Source organism: Geotrypetes seraphini, chromosome 3 (genome assembly GCF_902459505.1).
Source record: "Geotrypetes seraphini chromosome 3, aGeoSer1.1, whole genome shotgun sequence".
Taxonomy (NCBI): Eukaryota; Metazoa; Chordata; class Amphibia; order Gymnophiona; family Dermophiidae; genus Geotrypetes; species Geotrypetes seraphini.
Genome location: NC_047086.1, coordinates 162518040 through 162537573, shown reverse-complemented (window position 1 = coordinate 162537573; position 19534 = coordinate 162518040). Strand labels below are relative to the sequence as shown.

At 42.4% G+C, this 19534-nt stretch overlaps 1 protein-coding gene across 5 annotated transcripts in view; it reads left to right on the top strand.

The window, feature by feature from the left end:
• NCOA7 (nuclear receptor coactivator 7) overlaps positions 1-19534 on the top strand; it is a 351548-nt gene that overhangs the window by 303000 nt on the left and 29014 nt on the right. The gene's annotated exons all lie outside the window — the stretch shown is intronic.

Here is a 19534-nt window from a genome sequence, read left to right as displayed (position 1 = left end):
AAGAGGTTCTCCCAAAGTGGTTTACAATACAGGTACTTTTAAGTATATTTACAAGATTGCATGCCCACTTAGCAACCTAGAAATTTTTGTGCAATCTTTACCCCCCCAGTTCCCTACCTTAACACCCCCCCCCCCTTTACAAAGCCATGGTAGCGGCTGCTACGCGGCAAACGCTCTGACAACCATTAAATCCCTATGGGTGTCAAAGCGATTATCGCAGCTTTGTAAAAAGAGGGTGGGGGGGGGGGTTAGTGATTACAGGTCTCTGGCCAAGGCAGCATTGAAGCAGTCTTATGGTTAGAGCAACAGGCTGAAAACCAAGGAAACAGGGTTCAAATCCCATTGAGACTTGTGAAGTTTACTTCATCCTCTTTTGCCCCAGTTAGGAACTTAGGGCCTCTTTTATGAAGCCGCTGTGGTAAATGCCCTAAAGCTTATAGGGATTTAAAGGGCTTTGGGGCTTTTGCCATGCGGCACTCACAGAGAAATATATGTGTGTGTGTTTTTGTGTCTATATATGGATATATATTTAGCCAGTGTATGCACATGCAGGCAGTGAGTTCCTGTATTTTTATTTTATTTTTGGATTTAGTTCACTCCCTTTCATTAGTAGGTCAAACCAGGTTACATTTTGGCGGCAGGGCTTACGATCTAACTTAGAGTTGGAATTTTGAGGGGGAAGAACGGAATTATGTATTCAAGATACTTTTGAGCTTTTATAATTTTTCCTATTATAATGAATGATTCTGCTTTTTTTTGGGGAAATATTTCCTTCTAAAGAAGGTTAGTACTGTTTTGAGGAAATGGTTAGTGGCACCTTTTAAAAACATGTGTATAAAAGTAACTCGTCTCACAACGGTCTAAACCCAGTTCACATTTCCTGTTAGTGGGTGAACAATCCAGTGCTTGGTGATTTCTGCTTCACAGTGATAGAAAGAGATGACATTGAAGGATTAAAAAGTGAAGTCTCTATGAATGCTTAGCGGCCATATGCCAGTTATCCCTGTGGTAATTTTTCTTGACACCTTCTGTTTAAAACACAAAAATTCAGAAGGATCACAAGTCTACTTTTACGGTCTTTATTCATACTGAAAATCAAGCAAGCTTTTACCCTTCTGCTCCAGGGGAGTTTTCTGTCCTCCTTGAGTTCGCCTTAGAATACTTGCATTATGGTTTGACAGGCGTACTGTCCCAGCCAAACTCCCCACCTGCCGCTGACCCCAGAAGCAAGTTACGCCCCGTGGGTGCTACGTGCTTGGATTGCAGGTTTAGGGTCTCATCCCCTGCCTCACCATGTAAGTAAAAAAAAAAAATGATAACCAGTTTATGAGTATTATGACATGAGGGTTTGGTTCATGTCACCAGGTGTATAATTTTCTATAGATGTGTGCATAATGCATGTACTGATCCCTGATGTGCAACCTTCCAGTTTTTTGATTATCTAAACTTACTTACATAAATCTTTTGTACACTCTTTTCCTTTCTTTCTTCCCTCTCCCGCACACACCCTTATCGTAGAGGCGGGCACAGGAGCAGCAGAGGTCCTGGGGCAGGTTTAAACTGATTGCTCTATCCTGTGTATATGCAGATGGCTTTCAGTCTGGGAAGGAAGCCATGTGTAGGGAAAGCTGGGATGCAGAAAACAATAACGGGGGATGGGAGGGAGGGATAGAAAGATGCTGCACAAGGGGATGGGTGAGAGGGGAGGAAAGATGTTGCACATGAGGGGGGGGGATAAAGGAAAGAGGAAGAATTGGGGTGGAGGAGTGGAAGGGAGAGATTATCATTATGCATGAAAAAAAAATAAGACATCCCTGAAAATAAGTCCTAGTGCATTTTTTGGACCCAACATTAATATAAGACACTCTCTTATTTTGGGGGAAACATTGTATTGCAGTGACATGAACTCTCCAAGGACAGTTCCCTACAACCCTGGAGCTTTGACTGTGCAATGTCTGCCCCCTGGTGTGCAAAATTAGAGAACTAACCAGCAAATTCAGAGATAAACACACAGGAATAGAAACAGCTAGAGCAGTGGTTCTGAACCTTTCTTCTGTTGGGACACACCTGACAGATGATTTTCATGTCTGTGATATGCTAAACACTAAAATTTTACTAAATCCTAAATATTTCATTATTAAGAATAATGCAGTGGAAATATAAAATATTTTAAGAGTTTTTTTTTTTTAATCAACTAAAATGATAAAATTTTATGCTAAAATGATCAATTTTTTTTCTTAAAGAAATACAAGTTGTATGTTAACTGGGACTATATACAGACAAATTCATACTAACTTATTGTCAACATCAATAAATGCATACCCATTCCAGGTCAGCTAGGGTGTTTCTCACAAACCTTGCCATGCAATTTAAATTCTGGTGTCAGCTCAGTAATAGCCAATAGTCGTACTCAATCTTAAATAAGCATTCATTCAGTAAAACGACAACCAAGCTAAATTTGGTTAAGAACCAGGCTTCAAAGAATGCTTACCGTATTTTCACATAGATAACGGGCACCCGGGTATAGCGCGCGAAAAACACAAATTTATGTACAGAAATTTTTATATACCGCGCGTACTGCCCGACTCTCCTTTCGCCCACCCCGACTCTCCTCTGGCCACCCCGACTCTCCTCTCGCCCGCCCCGACTCTCCTCTCCCCCTTGAAGTCCTGTCCCCACCCTGAAAGCCTGATGCCCCCCCCCCCCGACGTCCGATTCACCCCCCCCCCCCGCAGGACCGCTTGCACCCCCACTCCGAAGGACCGCTCGCATGCACCCGCACCCCCACCCCGAAGGACCGCTCGCACGCACTCCCACCCACACCCCCACCCCCACCCTGAAGGACCGCTCGCACCCCCACAACCTCCCGACCCACCCCCCATCATGTAGAAGCTCCTACCGGTGTCCTGCTGCTTCCTCTTGGCAGTCCCGACTCCCCGACACGATCGGGGCAAGAGGGAGCTCAAGCCCTCTTGCCCCAGCCAACTGCGGCACCCCCGACACGATCGGGGCAAGAGGGAGCTCAAGCCCTCTTGCCCCCCGACTCCCCGACACGATCGGGGCAAAAGGGAGCCCAAGCCCTCTTGCCCCGCCCACTCCCCGACAATATCGGGCCAGGAGGGAGCCCAAGTCCTCCTGGCCCTGACCCCCCCCCCCCCCCCGCTAGTTGTTCAGGCCAGGAGGGAGCCCAAACCCTCCTGGCCACGGCGACCCCCCCACCCCGCACTACATTACGGGCAGGAGGGATCCCAGGCCCTCCTGCCCTCGATGCAAACCCCCCTCCCCCCCAACGACCCGCCCCACCAGAACCTCCGACCGCCCCCCCAGCCGACCCGCGACCCCCCTGGCCGACCCTCATGACACCCCCACCCCCTTTCCCCGTACCTTTGTGTAGTTGGCCGGACAGACGGGAGCCAAACCCGCCTGTCCGGCAGGCAGCCAACGACGGAATGAGGCCGGATTGGCCCATCCGTCCCAAAGCTCCGCCTACTGGTGGGGTCTAAGGCGCCTGGGCCAATCAGAATAGGCCCGGGAGCCTTAGGTCCCTCCTGGGGGCGGGACCGCCAAGAGGAAGCAGCAGGACACCGGTAGGAGCTTCTACATGATGGGGGGGTCGGGAGGCTGTGGGGGTGCGAGAGGTCCTTCAGGGTGGGGGTGCGGGTGGGTGTGCGTGCGAGCGGTCCTTCGGGGTGGGGATGCGGGTGCGGGTGCGTGCGAGCGGTCCTTCGGGGTGGGGGTGCGAGCGGTCCTGCCGGGGGGGGGGGTGAATCGGACGTCAGGGGGGGAGAACTATGTAAAAAAAAATTTGTACAACGCACTCACGTGTATAACGCGCAAGGGTGTGCGCGGTATGTAAAAACCACGTATAACGCGCGCGTTATATGCGAGAAAATACGGTAATTGATCCTCAGATGCACCACTCCATGTTCAAACTTTATCATAATGTTAAGCTTGAGGTGCAAAATCTTCCCTGGATCAATATAAACTGTATATAAGTTAACTGTTTAGATATTAGAAAGTGCTAACGATTAAAGAGATTTTTAGTCAATATGACTTAGCTTTTAGTTGTGTGGTCATTGTAGGGACTTCTTGTGCCAACATGTTTCGCGATGAAGTGCTTTATCAAGGCTGGGTCCCTGTCAAGAAACACAGCCAAATAATCAGGGCACACATCCTAAGCTCCTAAAATCACTTCAAAAACTATCCTATTAACCTTTCGTTGCTTACCTAATAATATAACATTACATTACATTACATTACATTAGGGATTTCTATTCCGCCATTACCTTGCGGTTCAAGGCGGATTACAAAAGGTTAATTTAAAAAAAACAGAGTTACAATGATTAGCTAGAGAGGATGGCGGCGGTTTGATCCTTTTCCTATTTAACTCCCCCATAGGAGACAGCTGTGAGGGAAGATTTCGCACATCAAGCTTAACGTTATGATAAAGTTTGAACATGGAGTGGTGCATCTGAGGATCAATTAAGCATTCTTTGAAGCCTGGTTCTTAACCAAATTTGGCTTGGTTGTCAGCTCAGTAATAGCAGCGCAAATTTCTCCACTGCCAGATACTGTACAGTAACACAAAATGCTGAAAATATGCTACCCAAAAACTATGCAAAAAACAGAACTTACGAACAGATCTGCATCATTTCTAGTTGTACTGGTGGCAGTAGTTATCATTGGGGGTAGTGGGGAAGTAGAAACAGGGACCAGTTAATGTGGATTTCAAGTACTTGACTCTGTGGGTCAGTGTGTGGCAGCGGCTAAGAATGCAAATAGAATTATCAGGAAACGAATGGAAAACAAAGATGAAAATGTTATAATGCCTTCATATTACTACTATATGAACAGTACCCCACCAAAAGTCGCCCCCAGAAACATTTTAGTAAAATACCCCATTATTAAACCAGGGACCTGCTTGCTACTCTAATTAGACTGGTCATAACATATGAAGCTGTCATACAGGCTGGTATGCACTGTTTTACATCTTTAGGGGTGGGGTGGGGGGAGTCAGTGACCACTAGGGGAGTAAAATGTCTTAAGCCCTCCAGTGGTCATCTAGTCAGTTTGGGCACCTTCTTGGCTTTTATTCATTATTGAAAGGGGTCTAGCCTCAAAAATCCAATTTTTGCTCTGGATGTTCTCTACAGACAGTCCCCGGGTTAAGAACAGGTTCCGTTTTTTAAAGCGTTCTTAGGTTAAATTCGTATGTTGTATTCTTCCCACCTTCTCTTCCTCCTTGAGGTCCCTCTTGCATCCCTTTCCATCCATCCCACTGTTCCCTCTCCACCAACACATCCAACATTACTCCTTCTCATCTCTCTCTCTTCCCCATTCATCTCTACCTCACTCCTCTCCCACTACCATGCCCAATAATTCTCTCTCCCTCTCTATGCCCAACAATTCTCCTCTTTCTTCATCTCCCCATGTGCACCCTCTCTCTTAGTCACCCAATTCACTCTTTCTATTCTCTCCCCCACCTCAGCATCTCTTTCTCTCACTCCCTCCATTCTTCCATCCTATGGCTCATGCTTCCCTCCATTCTTTGTTCCAAGCTCATGCCCACTCCCTCCTTCCATCCTTTCTCCAAAGTTTGTGCTCTCTCCCTCCCTAGTCCCTACACATTCCTCTCTCTCCTTCCCTCCATTCTTTGCCCCAAGTATATGCCTCCCTCCGGAGGATGTTTACCTTCTGGCCAGCACCCTCCTCCTTCCAGCCACAGTCTTTTCTCTGCACAAAGCCACCAGTAGCGGCTCCTACACACATCCTGAGGCTGAGCCGGAAGTCTTCCCTCTGACAGAGGAAGCTCCTCCTACGTCAGAAGGAAAGCTTCCAGCTCAGCCGCAGGGCGTGCATAGATGCCGCTGCCCGCAGCTTTGTGCAGAGACTACAGCGGGAAGGAGGAGGGAGCTGGCCAGAAGGTAAATACCCACCAGAGGGAAGCATGTACTTGAGGCACAGAATGGAGGGAGGGAGAGGGGCATGTTGGAACTTGGGAGGGAGGGAATATATTGAAACACTGAAGGTAGAGCAGGACCCACGTTCTTAAGTACAAATCCAATTTAAATTGGATATTCGTAAAATGGGGACTGCCTGTATAGTGTTCTGAAAATGAGCACCTAAACCTGCAATCCAACACTATTACAAACTGACAACATTTTGCTTGTTATCAATCTTAAGGTGTCTTCCCCAGATGAAATTGTGATCACAGATTTAGGCAGTTTGAAGTCAGTGTTCTGTGAAATGTAATTCTGTACAAAGTCTTTAGCTCACTGCTTTTTGGGAGTGCCCTCCAATCTGTCATGGCATTAGAGTTCATAAGTTCAACTGTCTATCCTTTATCTAATGGCTGGAGACAGAAGATATGTGTTTGGGGATAAGTTTACATTTATTTGTTCAGTCTTAGAGAAGTGCAATGAGGTTGGAGGCTACCTGGAGTCAAGGATGTGGAATCCGGTTTGTTTCAGGTACATTGAATACAGTGGTAGTGTAGTAATAAAAATGAAATAAATCTCTAATAAATCTCTGTTCTCTGATTAAAATGAGAATGTGAATCACTAAATTCAATCAGTTTACTTATTAGAAACCTCTAGCTATCATGAGTGTTTAGGAAATATTAACCAAGAGTAGAAAAGTATAGTACAGTATTTTTTAGTTACTGTTAACCGAGTCAAGCTCCTTTCTGGCTGAAGACCCGGTATATAAAGTTAAGTTTTAGTTTAGTGTAGGAGAAGACTTAAGAGAATCTGGGATTTTATTCACCATAAAAAGTCATTCTGAATTAACAAAACTTAAACAAACAAAAAGCCAGCCAGCTTGGAATATTGTATGGAAAAATTTTCAAAACCTCTACCAGTTTTGCTATCTTTGCAGTCTAGATAGAAAACTCAAGATTCCGTACAAATGTAAGGAAGTTCTTCTTCACCCAGAGAGTGGTAGAAAACTGGAACGCTCTTCCGGAGGCTGTCATAGGGGAAAACACCCTCCAGGGATTCAAGACAAAGTTAGACAAGGACGTACGCTGATAGGGCTAGTCTCAGTTAGGGCGCTGATCTTTGACCAGAGGGCCGCCACATGAGCGGACTGCTGGACATGATGGACCGCTGGTCTGACCCAGCAGTGGCAATTCTTATGTTCTTATCATCTGGGGCTAGCTCTGCAGCTGGTAAAGGAGATGATTCTATGGCCTGCAGGAATCCAGCTTAATACTACTACTACTACTATTTGCTAGACATAGATGGCAGCCGTTTAAGTCACCATTTGTGCTGTCTCCCTTTGCTCTCTTTTATTTCTTTTATTTTTGGTTTCCTTTCCTGATGTTTTTTGTTTATTTATTTAATTATTATTTTATTTGTGTTAATTTTTGAATCTTTTGATTTTATTCTGGATATCATTTCATTTGTGGACTCTGATCTGACAGTTCAGATTAGACCGTTATTCTTGGTCTGTCAGAAAGGCCTCGTTCTCACCGGGTATTCCTGCACCTTTGGCGATCTTGAGCTGTGCATAACAACTTGCCTTCTTTCTCACCTGATATTTGCTGCACATTGGCGATCCTGTACTGTGCCTGGCGACTGATCCATAATGAGTGGTGCTAATTTTGAGTTGGAAAGGGAGTATTGCCGAGGTCGACGGAGGGCGACTGAGTCGCCGAATGGAGGTGGTTGCCGACGCGGAAGCGATATAAATAAGGTGAAAGAAGTGAACTCTAATCTCCCTGCAGCTATGCAAATTGGATCTCCTACTGGCAATGCGACACCAATAGGACGGGAGGTCTGGAGAATGGCTTTTCATCATGCTTGGAGTCTTACAGCGTCAGATGTCCTACAGCCAACTTGGTTCACTGTTTGTGAGTGACGGTACCAACAAGGGTGAGGTCTGGTTGAGTGAACTGCATTATCCAGACCAAGGAGCGGAGAATAGAAGCTGGAAGATCTGTAAACTGTTGAAAATAATGAACAGTATTCCATAAAATCGAGAAATGCTTCTATCTGCTTTGAAAAAATGGACCCATGGCTGATGTGCAGAGGTCGATGATGGCGGTTACCCGGCTGAAACAGCTAAAGCTCTAGGGATGATGACATTGATGACTGATGGAAATGAAATCAAGTCCTTCCTGACTTTTGTTCTATTATGCATATTATATCTATTCCTTTTTATTTAATTTTGTTTAGTTTTCATTTAAAATTTTTCTTAGAATTCTATTGTTTAACTGTTTCTCATTCCAATCTATTCATATGCCGTCCTTTACCTTTTCTTTTTTCCTCACTTCTAATGTTTATTTTCTCTATATAATTTTATAATTGATTAATTCTTAAAAGTATTTTCTATTTAATTAGTTTCTTTATAATATTTTATTATTTTGGAATGTACGTTTTATTTTTAACAGTATGTTATAGAGAGTTCAATGTATTCTTGTTAGGATGCTTTATATCTCATTTCCGCTATCTTTATTTTCCTATCTACTATTTGCTAATTTGTTTGTCTTTGGTACTTTAGTTAGATTGTGAGCCTTCGGGACAGTAAGGGAATTTCAAAGTACCCATTCTTTATTTATTTATCTTATTCTATTGCATCCTTTAATGTATATTTCTATGTAAACCGCTTAGAACTTAACGGATTTAGCGGTATATAAGAAATAAATAACATAACATATGCAGCACCGTACATTAAATGTGTAAAAGACAATCCCTGATCAATAGGGTTTACAATCTAATTAAAACAGGATAAATAGGGGTTAGGGAATTTCTCCAGAGGAAAAAATAAAACAGACATAGGTGCTTTTCCGCCTTTCTGTATTTGGTTTTGATTGTACACTGCTGAATTTGTGATTTGGTAATGAAGCAGTATATTAAGTTTAATAAACCTGGTACAGTGGACTATAGAGAAGGGGAACCAGGTCCAAAACCCACTCTAGTGCACTTGTGGTGCAGCCTGTGAGTCCTCCAAAACCCATGCAAAAACTACTGTACCTACTTATAGGTGACGCCTGCAGGCATAAGGGCTATTGATGTGGTACAGATATGAGTAGAATAGATTTTGGGTGTGTTTTGGAAGGCTCCCAATACAAAGTAAGGGAGTAATGGTGAGATGTGTACCTGGGACTTTGTATGTGAAGTCCGCCGTCTAGAATGTGTGTATGGCCAGTCTAAGAATACTGGCCCCCTATATGTCCTAATGGCTTGTTTTGCACATTTTCCCCTAAAAGATAGATGCACGGAGCTGAAAAACATCTATCAATTGGCCATTTTTGAAACAAAAAGTTAGACATTTTTCTTATTTTGAAAATGAATTTTTAGATGTTTTTTCCCAAAACATCCAAAATCTGATTTAGACGCTTATTGAAAATGCCCCTGTTAATCAAGTATTGACAATGATCATGACTAAGCTGCAATCAAAATGATAAAACCTCTCTTCCAAGACTCTATCAGCTATAACTGTCTATTTGTGGAAAAATTATGTCAGAGGTCTCTTCCTATCTTGATTTTAGAAAATTGTTAAAGACTCAACTGTTTGATAGGCTGGTATCTTAATGCATTCTGCTTCATTTTTTTCAGTCAAGTTCCTTATATTCAACTTGATATATTTAATCTGTTCTATATATTACTTCTTTCTCTCAAAAAATCTTGTGCACTGCACACTTATCACCAAAATGTTTATAGGCTACTGCCAGAGCCGCAAATTGAATTGAAAGGGTTATTATGGATCTCAAGCGCTCGCAGTTGTACAGCCAATTGAACAAGTCATGGCGTAGAATTCTCTTGCGAGCTATCATCGGTCCTTTAAACTCTTTATTATAATATTCAATTTAATATATCTGAGAGTTTTCTTTTAGTTTTTGTTTTCATATTTTTTTCTTTATGCCATTCACCATAATTGTACTACTATAGTAATCTCCTGTCATTATCGTAGTAGTACTTAGCTCAGGAGTAGATGCGCTACCCGGCCATCTGGACACGAATGAAGATCTCTGTTTCGCTCTCTCTACAAGCTATAGAGCTTCTTCAGGAACAATGTATTTAATCTTGTCAGCACTAAACAATAAAGCATAAGATAAATGTTATTATAAATATATCTAATTCTTAAAAAAGATATCCTACTTTTTCTATTTTTCCTAACTCTTGCAATTAACAAAGGCTCCAAGGAACCACCTAGAGCTGGATCACCTTATTGCAATCTACATATTTTAAACTATTTAAAACATCTTATTGTAAAATTGAATATTTCAAACATTTTTCTAATTTTTTTTACCTATTTATGCACTTTTCACCTGTTATCACACTATCTTAATTTTATTCAGTTTTTATTGGTATTTAGTTTTATCAGCTATTATTACAAACTACTAACTTACAAATAGTTAGATTATATAGATGACCATACCCTTTAAACATCATGTATTATAATTCCGTATTACCTATAATTCATCCAGACCCCCAAACAATGCCTATCTCATATGCTGTCAACAAAATTGCAATCCTTAATAAAATGCACCAATGCCCTACCTGCACGGGTCTATTATAGTGCATTAAACCAACCTGTTTATGATTCAATGCTATATAGCAGTATAGAAGACCATATTCAGGATCTCCAAACTTTTTTACCTCAACCGAAATTTCAAGGCATCTTTCGTCACTTCCAGGATTTCTTTACTGGAGTTGTTTACCGAAAATCTCAAAAGCTCCTGTTTTATATGTTTGGGGTAATGTAACACCTCTTCCTGAACTATCTTAACCAGAAGTAAAATTGGAGTTTACATATTTAATACTGAATTTAAAACGTCAGATGGTAAGTTTCCAAAGTCATATCAGATATTTTTTCAACTTCTTAACATAAATTATTCTGCCTACACTGACTAGAAGATTATAGTCAAACATATATTAAGCATGGGTTAAACTACCCCTTGTCCGTAGACCGCTCGAAAAAGCTGTTCCGGTGCTAGACTTCAAGAACTTAGTTATCATCACTTCACAGAACAACCCCCCCCCCCCCCCCCCCCCCCCGCATTTGTATAGGAATGTACCAAGTTTAAAAGAATATACAGTGGTGCCTCGCATAACGGATGCCTCGCACAGCGAACGCTGCGCATAACGAACTTTTTGTCTTGCTCCCTATAACGAACTTCGTTTCACACAACGAAGTCGCCCGAGGGGCCCGGGGGGGGGGGGCGGAACTACTCTCGCCGCTTCCTAATGTGAGCCGGGAACAGCAGCACCCTCACCTTACCTCGGATGCCGAGTTTTCCGGCTTTCTTTTTCGGCCAGCCACACGCTTTCAGGGAGCAGCACATGCGCGCATGCTCTGTTGTTCAATCTTCTCCTCTGACGCAACCGGAAACCGGAAGTTGCAGGAGAGGAGAACATTGATCAACTCCAGCAGCTGCGCGTGCACAGCTTTTTGAGATCGTGCCGGGAGCCAGACCCGCTGATGCACAGCAGCAGTGAATATTGTGCAGACAAACTAACCTGCTGGTACAGCCGAAGAGGGAGGAAGGAAAACTGTTGAATTTCTTGGGGGAAAGATGAGGAGTTCTGGCCAGCAGGGGAGGGAAAGCTGGACAGTACGGGGGAGGAGCAGTAGGGAAGGCAAGAGATCACTGCCCTCTCCAGCCAAAATTTTCCTTTTCAGAGGGACCCCGACATGGCAGCCATTCTCACAAACTGCCTGCGGCTGCCCCGAAGTTTTCCCTCTGCTGCAACTTCCCGTTTCTGATAGGGCAGATCGCCGCAAAGGGAAAGCTTCGGGGCAGCTACCGGCAGTTTATGAGAACAGCTGCCATGTCGGGGTCCCTCTGAAAAGGAAAATTTAGGTGTTTAATAAAGAAGTTTGGATCGCAGGGCCCCTTAGATCTATGCTCCCCCCTCTTACGCCAGCCCTGGGACCCTTCTGACAGTTTCGGGCCCTAGGCAAGTGCAGAGCTGCACTCAAGTGGCTAAAGAGCCACATGCGGCTCGCGAGCCGCGGTTTGCCGACCACTGACCTAGGACAACTGGAGGGTCAGGTGATTTGCCTAGAGTCACATGGAGCTGCAGTGGGAACTGACCCAGTTCCCGAAGTTCTTAGCCTCCTGCAGATCGTGCGGCTGGGTGAGGGAGAAGGCTGGCAGGCTCTGCATGTGAGGTGAGGTGGAGGGAGGGAAATGTAGGGCTGCAGAACAAATTATTTTGTTTTACAGGTATTCTTATGGGACAACAGGGCTGCAGAACGAATTATTTTGTTTTACATGTATTCTTATGGGAAAACGCGTTTCACACAACGAACGTTTCACATAACAAACTTGCTCCTGGAACGGATTAAGTTCGTTGTGTGAGGCACCACTGTACCTAATTTAAAAGAAAATCTGTCAGTTAACTGTCATGTTTAGTCCTTTAGGTTGGAGACTTTGTAATCGATCAATCCTCCTCTGCTCTAATTGTAATTCTTTCCCTGCCATGCCGGTATTTTCAGCATTATATTGTAAATGCTTTCTGTCTTTATTTGTTTTTAAGTCCATTATTTTAATTTGTATTTTAGCTCACCTTGTTGTGAACCGCCTAGAACTTTTTCGGTATGGTGTATATAAGATTAAAATTATTATTATTATTATTTTGGCAAACTGCCTTACTACTACTATTAAATCATTTCTATAGCACTACTAGATATATACAGCACTGTAAACAAAAGAAGCACAAGACAGTCCCTTCTCAAGAGAGCTTACGATCTAGTTAAGAGAAATAAGGGATTAGGGAGTTATTTATTATGGAAATGATCAGCTTGTGGGTACTGAACAGGTGAATGGAAAGGGAAATCATGTTTGACGAATTTACTCCAATTTTTTGAGACCGTGAACGAGCAAATTGATAGTGGGAAGCCGGTGGACATAATATACTTGGACTTCCAGAAAGCGTTCGACAAAGTTCCACACGAAAGACTTCTCAGGAAACTACAAAGCCATGGCATAGAGGGGGATATACAAAGATGGATAGGCAAATGGCTGGAAAACCGAAAGCAGAGAGTGGGCATAAATGGGAAGTTCTCCGACTGGGAGAAAGTGACTAGTGGTGTACCCCAGGGCTCGGTACTTGGGCCGATTCTTTTTAATATTTATATCAATGACCTGGAGGAAGGAACATCCAGTGAGATCATCAAGTTTGCAGACGATACAAAACTATGCCGGGAAATCAGATCGCAGGAGGATAGAGAGAAACTCCAGAGCGATTTGTGTCGATTAGAAACATGGGTGGAGAAATGGCAGATGAAGTTCAATGTGGAGAAATGCAAGGTAATGCATTTAGGCAATAAGAATAAGGAATACGAGTATACAATGTCAGGTGCAACTCTGGGGAGGAGTGAACAAGAAAAGGACCTGGGTGTACTGATAGATAGGACCCTGAAGCCGTCGGTACAATGTGCGGCAGCGGCAAAGAAGGCAAATAGAATGTTGGGCATGATAAAGAAAGGAATCTCGAGTAGATCGGAGAAAGTTATAATGCCGCTTTATAGGGCAATGGTCAGACCACACTTGGAATACTGCGTCCAACATTGGTCTCCCTACCTAAAGAAGGATATAAAACTGCTGGAGAGGGTGCAGAGACGAGCAACAAAACTGGTGAAGGGTATGGAGAAACTGGAATACGAGGACAGACTTATAACACTAGGATTGTTCTTCCTTGAGAAAAGGAGACTGCGTGGGGATATGATCGAGACCTTCAAAATACTGAAAGGAATCGACAAAATAGAGCAGAGAAGATTATTTACATTGTCCAATTTGACACGGACTAGAGGACATGTAATGAAGCTAAGGGGGGACAGGTTCAGGACTAATGTCAGGAAGTTCTGCTTCACTCAGAGAGTGGTTGACACCTGGAATGCCCTCCCAGAGGAGATTATGGCGGAATCGACCGTCCTAGGCTTCAAGAGCAAACTAGATGCATATCTCCTTAAGAGAGGCATATAAGGATATGGTGGACTATAAATTACAATTTCACAAAAACACCCCTCAACAACCAGGGCTACGCCTCAAATTTATGAAAAAAGGAGAAAAAGACCTCAGTGTCTAACAGGGGCCATAAAAAAGCTTCCCAAATAGACAAGCCAGTCTCAGACAGAATTTGAAACTGGCAGACACATCCTTGGTCAAAAAACTCCTTTAGACTCAATTACTCTTCAGAGCCACACATTTCTTTTAGTACATTCTGTTTCAATGTTTCAAAAATTTTATAAATAGTGTCATAAAAAGTCACTTATCTGAATAAATGGATGTTGAGACGTAGTCGTGGGTTAGAAAGCAGGAACAAAAAATGCTCCGTGGGAAGTCAGCTGAAGGCTAATTAAAGTATCTCCAGTGCAACACTTCCATAATCATCCAACAGGGCTCCCTGTTTCGCTATAATGCTTCGTCAGGGATTTTGCTGTAAAAAAAGGAACAAATTAAGTCCAAAATATTTTCTCAAAACACAAGAGAAGAAAAAATGATACTTCACCCACAGCGTCCATTCACCCGCTTCCACTCCTGTCACAAAATGGCCCCTCAGCGTTCAAGGCTAATATGCAAATCCACTCGTCATCACGCGCACGTGGTGACGTCATATTACTATCAATTCCACTCATACATTGGGAGTTCATTCAAAAACACAAAAAATGCAACAGAATTTTCAAAAAACATCAACAAAACCAGGGTTTCCAATCAATAGTGCTGTTCAAACCACTCGGAGCACAGGTTTGTAACCAAAAAATCCAGCGCTGTTCTCTTTTAAGTAATAGTTGTTTGAAGTCACCTCCTCTAGCAGAAGGAAACACGCGTTCAAGAACCCAGCACCGTAGATCTTCAAAGGAATGTTGTAATTCTACACAATGTTGTACCATTGGAGCTTCTACCCGTTCTCGCAGTAGACAGGAACGGTGCTCTATAAGGCGTGTTTTCAACAGTCTGGATGTTTGTCCTACATATAATTTCTGGCAAGGACATCTGATGACATATACAATTCCTCTACTGTTACAATCAGTTATATGATGTAAAATATACTGCTTTTGGTCCATTGGGTTCACAAAAGATGAACATGTCTCCATTATGCTACACACAGAACAATGTCCACATTTATCATGTATTCCCCCCAACTGCCTCTCTCCACCCTCATTCTCTTCTATTGCCACCCTGCTGGTAGGGCAAAGCTCATCTTGAATACATTTGTTTCGTGAGAACAGCGCTGGATTTTTTGGTTACAAACCTGTGCTCCGAGTGGTTTGAACAGCACTATTGATTGGAAACCCTGGTTTTGTTGATGTTTTTTGAAAATTCTGTTGCATTTTTTGTGTTTTTGAATGAACTCCCAATGTATGAGTGGAATTGATAGTAATATGACGTCACCACGTGCGCGTGATGACGAGTGGATTTGCATATTAGCCTTGAACGCTGAGGGGCCATTTTGTGACAGGAGTGGAAGCGGGTGAATGGACGCTGTGGGTGAAGTATCATTTTTTCTTCTCTTGTGTTTTGAGAAAATATTTTGGACTTAATTTGTTCCTTTTTTTACAGCAAAATCCCTGACGAAGCATTATAGCGAAACAGGGAGCCCTGTTGGATGATTATGGAAGTGTTGCACTGGAGATACTTTAATTAGCCTTCAGCTGACTTCCCATGGAGCATTTTTTGTTCCTGCTTTCTAACCCACGACTACGTCTCAACATCCATTTATTCAGATAAGTGACTTTTTATGACACTATTTATAAAATTTTTGAAACATTGAAACAGAATGTACTAAAAGAAATGTGTGGCTCTGAAGAGTAATTGAGTCTAAAGGAGTTTTTTGACCAAGGATGTGTCTGCCAGTTTCAAATTCTGTCTGAGACTGGCTTGTCTATTTGGGAAGCTTTTTTATGGCCCCTGTTAGACACTGAGGTCTTTTTCTCCTTTTTTCATAAATTTGAGGCGTAGCCCTGGTTGTTGAGGGGTGTTTTTGTGAAATTGTAATTTATTGGACATCCCTTCTTGTGGATTTTGTATTTTGGACTATAAATTACGCCAGGTGTACACCTGGCAGGGCCTCCGCGTGTGCGGATCGCCGGACTTGATGGACCGAAGGTCTGATCCGGAGAAGGCAGTTCTTATGTTCTTATGAATGGTTAAAAGCAGCCTCAAAAGGGTGAACTTTTCACCTAGATTTGAATATAACTGGAGACAGAGTTTGATGTACTGATTCGGGAAGTCTATTCCAGGCATACAGTACAGCAAGATTTTTAAAAAACGTGGTCTAGAGTTGGCACTGGAGAAGTAGGGTGTAGATATTTACCCAACGAATGGAGTTCCTGAGGAGGGATTTAGGGAGGAATAAGAGTGGAGGGATATGGAAGATGCCAGTATTTGATCATAAAACAGTATATCCTGCACAGAGTGGCAGGCGCTGGTTCTGGCCACCTTTTTGGGCAGACTGGATGGACTGTGCAGGTCTTTTTTTTTTTTTTTTCAAATTCTTTATTCATTTTTTCATCTTACAACAAGTACACAATATTACATCATTTAAAACTTTTACACATCACTTGAATTTCTTTCTATTGTCATCGTAAATACATAACTTTATTCCCTTCCCACCCACCCTTCCCTCAAATATTTCAATCAAAAATATCATATAAATATTGTATTCTTATCTATTGATTAACCTTTAAATAGAACTTTATACCATCCCCCCTCCCCCCTATGTATAAATATACTGTCTAATCATTACAATAATTTGCCAATGGCCCCCAGATCTTTTTAAAATTATTATAATTCCCTTTCTGCAAAGCAATTATTCTTTCCATTTTGTATATGTGGCACAACGAATTCCACCAAAATGTATAACTAAGATTATTGTAATTTTTCCAATTACTGGTGATATGTTGCATGGCGACTCCTATCATAATTAATAGAAGTTTGTTGTTACTTGATGAAATTTGACTTTTTGTTCTCATTGACATACCGAACAGAATAGTATCATATGATAAAGCTACATGGTTTTCTAATAAACAATTTATTTGAGACCAAATTGATTTCCAAAATGCCATGATTCAGGGACAATAAAATATTAAATGATCTAGGGGCCCTGCTTCCAGAATGCAATGCCAGCATCTATTAGACTTAGAGCTAACTTTTGTAATCAAACTGGGGTCCAAAATGCTCTATGTAACAAAAAGAACCAAGTTTGTTTCATAGATGCGGACACTGTACATCTCATTTTCCAAGACCAAATTCGTGGCCACTGAGATGCAGAAATTTGATCTGCCATCATTTACTAAGTTACTACAGTATACCTTTGATCTTAAGCATCTGTTCTGCCACAAGTTATTGCTATTGGAGCAAATGGCAAAACTGTCCGAGTATACCTACAGTGTATACTCGACTGTAAGTCAAGGGTCAAGATTATAAAGGACTTTCTGTCCTGCCTATCAAGCTAGGATGTCATGGCAGCTTACAGTCTAAACAGAACACAGCGTAGAGTAGAATGCAAGCGAGAAGACAATGCAAAAGGTGGGGGAAAGGAATGTAGAACTACAATTCTGAAAGGAAAGCAGGGAGGGGATAACATATGGATAGCTGTATACCCCAGCCTATTACTCAGTAAGAATGACTGCACAAATTTAAGTATATGTGTCTGTAAAGAGGAAGATTTTCAAATCTGACTTGAACTTTGGTAGAAATGATCAAGTTCTTAGATATAGAGTCGAGAAATTTGTGCTGAAAAAAATCAACTTAAAAACGGGGAATATCTTATCTATGGGTAACACCCAAAATGCTAAGAAAATTAATCCTGCCTCCGCCCCCCCCCCCCCCCCCCGATACACACCACTGTCAGTGGCATGAAAAACTTTCCACAGTTCCACATCTTAGTCCCCCCTCCCAATTCTTAGTCCCCCCCCCAAAAAAAACAAAAAAACAACAAACCCAAAACACCATGTACCTTAAAATCGTTCTTCCAGAGTACTGGCACTGCAATAGTGAACTTAGGTCCTGTAGTTTGTTCTGGAATTATCCCTCTAATTCCACTTCCTGTTTCCATATCTTTGATCCTAAGTTTTGAAGTTAACAAATTGTGTTAAGGATAGGGATACCAGATTTTCCCGAAGGAAAATCCAGACCCATGGCCTTGCCCCCAGGCCCACCCAGTTCTGCCCACTTCACACCCCCCATCTCAACTCCCCTTAACCTGTTTTGCATCGGGATGGCATCTGTGCATGTGAGGATGTAACGCAATGGCATCGCACATGTGTGCGTGGTGTTGCAGCCGCATGTTCGTGGATGCCGTCCCGATGCTGGAAGCTTTTCAAAACCCGGACAAAATGCCAGGTTTTGAAAAGCCGTCCGGACCCTCAGACATGTCCGGGCAAATCCGGACTTCTGGTAAACCTAGTTAAGGAGGCATTTTGATTCTTTTTGGCATTTTGGTTTTTGGCAATTTTGGTTATTGCCCTCAACTTAAATATGAGATCCATTTTTGTTTGAGTATGTTTATTTATTTGTAGTATTTATACACCATTTATAGCCTAAGTGGTTTTCATTCAGGTATTCTAGCATTTTTCCCTATCTGTCCTGGTGGGCTCACACTCTACCTAATATACCTGGGGCAATGGGTTACTGAATTTCTAATACCTCTCCCCTTTTTGCCTTGTAGTAAACTAAGAGGTTGGTGGAGTTTCAGTATATAACCGCAGAAATGGCTATGCAGGGTATCTAATTATTCTGAATAGCTCAGAAATCTGGATGTTAACGTCAGCAATCATTCTTATCATACAGACAACAGGGACTGAAACTGTTCAACTGGGTGACATGGAAAGAAAGTTTGATATAGTTAGTCTGATTTGTTAATAGCCTTTTTTTAAGTTAAAAGGAAAAGCAGGCAATCAAAAAATGCTTTAACAAATAGAACGTTATATTGCAGAAAAATGGCTAGAGTTAAATGGCTTTTCTGATAACTGCCTTAGGGCTAAAGGGAGAGGAGTTCAGAATGCCAGGCCAGTGGGAAATTTATGATTTAAGGTGCAAGTGAAAAGGAATGGATACCTAGTTTAAAACTTTTTCATGTAAAATTGACTTTATTTTCTAATTGTAAATGTAAAATGCATGCCTTTTGAGGTGCAATTTCAGATAATAGAAACTGCCACATAAAGATATCCACTTGCCTTTATGTCCAATGTTCAAGAATTCTATCGTATTAAATATGAGGTTCTAAATTTGATAGATAATTTATCCATTAAAAGTAGAACTGCCAGTGATGGGTAACTTTTATCTGGATAGTGACTGAATGTCTCCACTATCTGCAGTGGCATAGAGAAGGAAGTTTGCATTTGGCATTGCTGTGCTGTGTGCCCCCCTCCTCCCCCGTGCTTCTCCCCAACATTGTTGGGCTTTGTGTACACACCCCATGCACCTTTCCCCGTGGCCCTCCCCCATACCTCTTCAAATCTTCACTAACTATGAGCAGCATCTCTTACCTGCTGCTGCTGGCCTTATTCTTCCCTCTGATGTTACTTCCTGGTCCCTATAAATAGGAAGTGATGTCAGAAGGAGGCAAGAGGTCAGCAC